Source organism: Choloepus didactylus, chromosome 2, assembly GCF_015220235.1.
Source record: "Choloepus didactylus isolate mChoDid1 chromosome 2, mChoDid1.pri, whole genome shotgun sequence".
In the NCBI taxonomy this organism is placed as follows: Eukaryota; Metazoa; Chordata; class Mammalia; order Pilosa; family Megalonychidae; genus Choloepus; species Choloepus didactylus.
Genome location: NC_051308.1, coordinates 43158527 through 43164177, shown reverse-complemented (window position 1 = coordinate 43164177; position 5651 = coordinate 43158527). Strand labels below are relative to the sequence as shown.

Below are 5651 nucleotides of genomic sequence, written 5' to 3'. Positions count from 1 at the left end.
TCACAAAATCTCATTAGAATTGAAGGATTTGCTATTTGTCTAAATTACACAGCAGTTTTTATTAAATGACAATACTACAAAAGGAATGACAGAAAAAAGTGACTTCATAAAAATACACTAAAATACTTAACAATTTTATGCAGAACTTGCCAGAGTTTTAGTGTTTAATATTTAATAGTTCAGTTGACCAAGGTCCAAGATGTGAAGTCACCATGTTCAAGAAAATGGGGGAAAATTACTCTGAAAACTAGCAATATAGTATAAAAATACACACTTTATGATATAAAACCTGTGTACTCATAGTAGTTGCAAAGAGCCATTGAGTCTTCTCTTGGCTTGTAAAATGCTCTTCCAGATTTTAACGTAAATTAGCAACCTTCAAGTCTTTTTTGTGGCAGGTATCTTGCGTTCACCTTCCAGTTCTTCCCCCCAGCCTGTGTCATGAGGGCTGCAGTGTTTTTCTCCAGATCGTCAATGCAACTACACATATCATCAATTCTTCCAAAGACCTATTCAGACAGAGTCTGAAATTTATCTTGCATCTGTTGCAGGAGTGTCTGCACCACCAAGGTGAGATCCTGCCCGGTCCTGGGGTCAGTCTCAGCTATCTCCCTAATTCCCCAGATCCTTTGTATCTTTAAGATAAAGGGTAGATTTGTTCGTTTGTTTGTTTGCTTGCTTGCTTTGAGATTTGATTTCAATAGTAAACATTTCTGGATGCATGAATGGTGTCATTGGACTTCAGGATTTGAAGGATCTGAGGAAATTACTTACTTGCTTATCAATTCATCTATCAACTCTGTTTATAGAATAATTCTATTTCTCTCTCAAAGTCTTTCTTTGGTACAGGTCACAATATCATCAGCTCTTTGAAATATGATGGTAACAAAGATAAAACATAGATCATTAAAATGGGCCACTCTTGCTCCAGCAGATCCAAACCAGAGAGCAGATGGAAGCTTTGTTGTGTCAGTACTTATTCCAATGGCCATTTATTCATATTCATTTCAAAGAACCATAAGCTAGGAAATGTCTATTCAAAAGCCAGTGATTTGTAATGATTTTAATGAGTCATTAATGGTATATTCTAGCTCTTAGGCTGTAGGTCTTGCAGCATTGCAAAATATTTCCATAAATATTTTTATTTCTATCAATTAACAACACTAAATGTGAAATGACCTGGCAAATAACATGAATTAGTACAAGAAAATCAACTCCAAGACATATTTTCAAGAGAGACATTAAACATATTTTGGTGGATTTTCATATTATATTAAGTAGAGAAACAATATATTATAATACTGCCTTAATTGAGAGGAGAGACAATATTCTAGGATTGTCTCCATCATCCAGGTCTCCAACAATGCCAACCTCCCTGTCATTTACCGAATATTCACTCTGTGCTAGACACTGTACTACATGCTTGTCTTGTACAATCTCAGTTAATTCTCACACAGCCCTATTAGGCTGGCTCTGCTAGCCCTATTTTACTAGCAAGGATAGTAAAAGGATAACAAGACTTAGATGAAATAATCTGCCCAAGATCACACATCTTGACCTATGTCTTCAACATTCTGCTTTACTCCTGGATAACTTTCAGTCTGATAAAGGAATCCAGTATGGGTACCATTTAGTTTTTGAACAGATTTATTTTGTGTGTGCACAGGAAATAGTGGCTATAGTTATCTCAGTCACTTGACACATTTACTCTATTCACCACAAAAAATGAACATCACTATCAGGTGGGTCTATCTAGGCCAGTTATGTATCTGTAAGCATAGCTAGAAAGAGTCTCTAACAAGGAACCACTGGCAGGGCTTGGGAGTAGGAGTGACTCTCCTAAAATTTTGGAAATAAATAGGTTTGTCTGCTGAGAAAACTACATAACAATGTGATTAAGCACTGAGGGTTTCTACCAAGAAGTTGTCTGAAAATATGCTTGCCGAGGTCATATAGCAGAGCCAGGATTCAAACACTAGTCTGTTTCACCCCAAACCCACTGTCTTAAGTACTATCCTGTTTTTATATGTCGATCTTTTGTGAAGTGGTAATACTTCTTATCCTCAAAAGTGGACACAGTCTTGACATAGTGTCAAAATTAAGTTTTTGAATCTGCAAAACTAAGGACCATGTTTGGAACCTAGTGAGTTCTCCCTGGGCTATAAACACTGCCTTGGGATGTCTCTCAACAGACCATGCTTAGTTGATCTTCTCTAGTGCTCCCTCTGTCTTCCTATATGCTTTTATTCAAACTAAAGCAGAGACTTCAAAATGGCTACAAAAGGATTATTTACGAATGGCTGAATTTATACTATGAATGGGGATGTATTTCCTATTAATAAAAATATAATATAAGCAACTGAAAGTGGCATAAAGTGGGCATATTAACCTCCAAGAATTTTTAAAAAATTAAGATGAACTTTGAAACTCTTATCCATGATTGACTTTAGGAAAGCCTTTGCACTCTTCTTCCTTTATCCTTTTTTCTTTGTGTTCAATTGTCATGTCAAGATGGTTTGAAATTGTTTCCTTGCATAAGAGCTTTTAATAATAATCATAAAGAATACCTAGTCTCTCATATCTTAGTGTCAGTTCTCCAAAGTTCATGCTTCATGCATAGTCTATATCAAACATATTGCTAAGCTATAGCTACTTTCCAGATCTGTTCAAAGCCAGCATTTAAGAGGACAGCTTTCCTTCAAATGGGCTCTGCAAAGTGACTGCCACCAGATATTTATTCCTGGGAAATGGTCTTGGCTTGTGAAATATGACAGTCTGCCTGTCTATCTCTTCCTCTCCTACCTGTGTTCCATGTTTTGTGAGGGCAGAGGCTGGACATTGGGAAGGCAGTTTGTAATCTGGGAAGAATGATTTCCAGATTGAAATTTAAAACAACAACAACAGCAACGAACTATCTCTCTCTCTTTTATCTTGCAGAAACACAGATTCCTCTTAACAGCTGATATAAACGGTAACCACCCTTTTTGACTGCAGCCACTTGGAAGCTCTTCACATAGCCATTTCAACTCGATGGAATGTAAGTTACAATACATGCACATACATGTCTGTATTTTTAAGAGCATAATCATATTCCTTACGAAACTTTAGTTGTCTGGGTGGCTCAGTTGGATGGTCAGTCCTCACTCTTGTCCCTGTCACAGCAAGGATGTTTATCAGAGGAGAAAGCAGGAGACCACAAGCTATTATCACCATTGGTAAAACAACTCAAAGGCTATCCTTACTGTTGACCAATCTTCAAAACAAGGAGGGCACACCATTAATATACCTCATATGCTTTCTTTCAGTTTGAAGATTTAGATAGCGTCCACTTAGAGTGGCTTCTTATGAGCAGGCATTTAATTATCTCCTCAGAGCCTAGCATGGGGCTGTTTACTGCTTGTTTTTTCAGTGAATTAAAGTTACAAGATTAAAACCAGATATAAAATAAAAGCTAAAAAATTCCCATCACTGGACTGTAAATTAAAAAAAAAAAAAAGAAGAGAAAAGAATGTGTTGTGATTTCTAAACAGACTATTGACTTTCCCTGGGGTACATAGCTCACACAGTGACTAGGAGCCTGCACCATAATTGTTCTTGTCATCCACACTTTGCTACAGTCGATATCTTTTTATCATATACATTTTTAATCACATATTAATAAATAAGAAGTTTGTATTCTATTGATGATTGGATTATATTATTGACCAACTCCACAATTCCACACATGGCTTCTGAAAATATAAACAAGGTCAAAATGTAAAGATCATGTAAATTACAGCAAAGACATAAATTAAGCTTTTCTCCAGTTGTCTCTACAATTCTATTTGGAGAATGATTCTAAGGAAAGCAGACAGAATTTTGAAATGTTATCCACTGAGTAATCAGTTTTGTGATTTCTAGACTAAAAAGAATAATGTAAATAAAAATTAAACTCAAATTATTTTATCATACTGAAAGTATTTTCAATTTTCATTCACTTTGATTTTGACTGATTAGTTGCAATAAAAATTGATTTGAGAATTTTTACTGAGGTTTGTGGTAGATTGGATTATGTACCCCAATTTAGACATGTTTTTAATGTTAATCCATATTCCTGTGGTGTGGCCCAACTGAATGAGGTTGGGTCTTAATCCAAATTACTAGAGGCTTTATAAGAAGAAAGAAACCAGAAGTCAGAAAGAAAGAGAAAGCCACAGGTGAGAGCCAGAAGCCAGAAGCCAGCAGAACTGGAAGAGGAAGGAAAGATATCACCATGTTACTCAGGGCAGAGATAAAAGCCAAGGAACCTCAGGGATATCCAGCAGCCATCACCAGAAGGTTTCAGATTTGGGGGAGAAAGTATTGCCTTGCTGATGCCTTGATTTTGGCAAAAAATTTCGGCTCAAAACCATGAGCCAATACATTCCCATTTTTTAAGCCAACCCATTGTACAGTATTTATCACAGTAGCTCTGACAAACTGAGACAGTTCCCTAGCTGGTGACAAAGAGATGTTCTGTTTGGAAAACACAGATTTACTCCACCACCTGCCAAAAGGATTAGGATCTTTTCCTTCCAGGGCTGGGCTCTTGGGACTATGACCTTCCCTCCACCCCGTGCCCTGCCTGTTCTGCAGTTCCTCCCTGGTATCCGGTCCTGGTGCAGGTTGTCCAGCATTCCACAGACATTTACACCACTGGGAGTACAAGCCCTATGAAAATTAAATACGTTACAGGTAGAACATCTCAATATGATTCAGTTCAATTTGAGAAACTGCATAAATTTTAACCATTCTTCCTGTCTCACTGTCTATTAAAGCCTCCAGTGTAAACCTAAAGATAGTTCTTATGTCATTGTTAGTCATAGGGAAACTAAAGGAAAAATGTTTATATGGACTATACCTCATCTACCTTCTTTATACATTTGGCCTGTGAATTCTGTCTTCTTTTTTCCAATAGGCATATTCCCACTCCTTCCATGTGATCAAGGCACTCTGGAAACAACAGACTCCTTGATTTTGTATGTCTTTCTTTTTCTAAAAGTTCCCTTTAATTTTCTGTGTGGCTATACCTTGCCGGTCCTCATACTTGTGTCTACAACTTTCCTACAGTAGTCTGGCTGACTATGCCAATGTCAATTTCCTGATTTTGTTAATGTACTATGGTTATATAAGATTATAAGATGTTGCCATTAGGAAGAAGCTGGGTGATAGGTACATGAAAACCCTCTGGACTGTTTGCAAAATTTCTAATAAGTCTATAATTATATCAAAAGAAAAAGTTTTCTATAAATCAGACCCACTCATGCTAAAAAACACATCTCTTCTAGAGATATTTACATTAATACAAATATATATGCATCATATTTGCATTAATACAAATATGTATGCATTTTTAAGATAAAATTCTATAAGTTACAATCACTTTTTTGGGATGGTGGGGCAGAGAAACTATCTTTCTTATTACAGGAGTTATCTCCTATTTTGGAGAGATACTTCTGGGGGCAAAGTGGTAGAGCAAGAGGAGACAGGAGGAGAAAAAGACTATAAGCAATAAAACAAGGGAAAAAATTGCTTTTTGGCTAGTGTGGTAGTTTGAAGGTGTATGTACCCCAGAAAAAGACATATTCTTTTAATCCAGTCCTCTGGGTGCACACCTATTGTGGGTGGGACCT

At 36.7% G+C, this 5651-nt stretch overlaps 1 pseudogene; it reads right to left on the bottom strand.

Moving 5' to 3' along the window:
• Positions 1-378: 378 nt before the first annotated feature.
• LOC119511458 lies at positions 379-5063 on the bottom strand (annotated as a pseudogene).
• Positions 5064-5651: the final 588 nt, after the last annotated feature.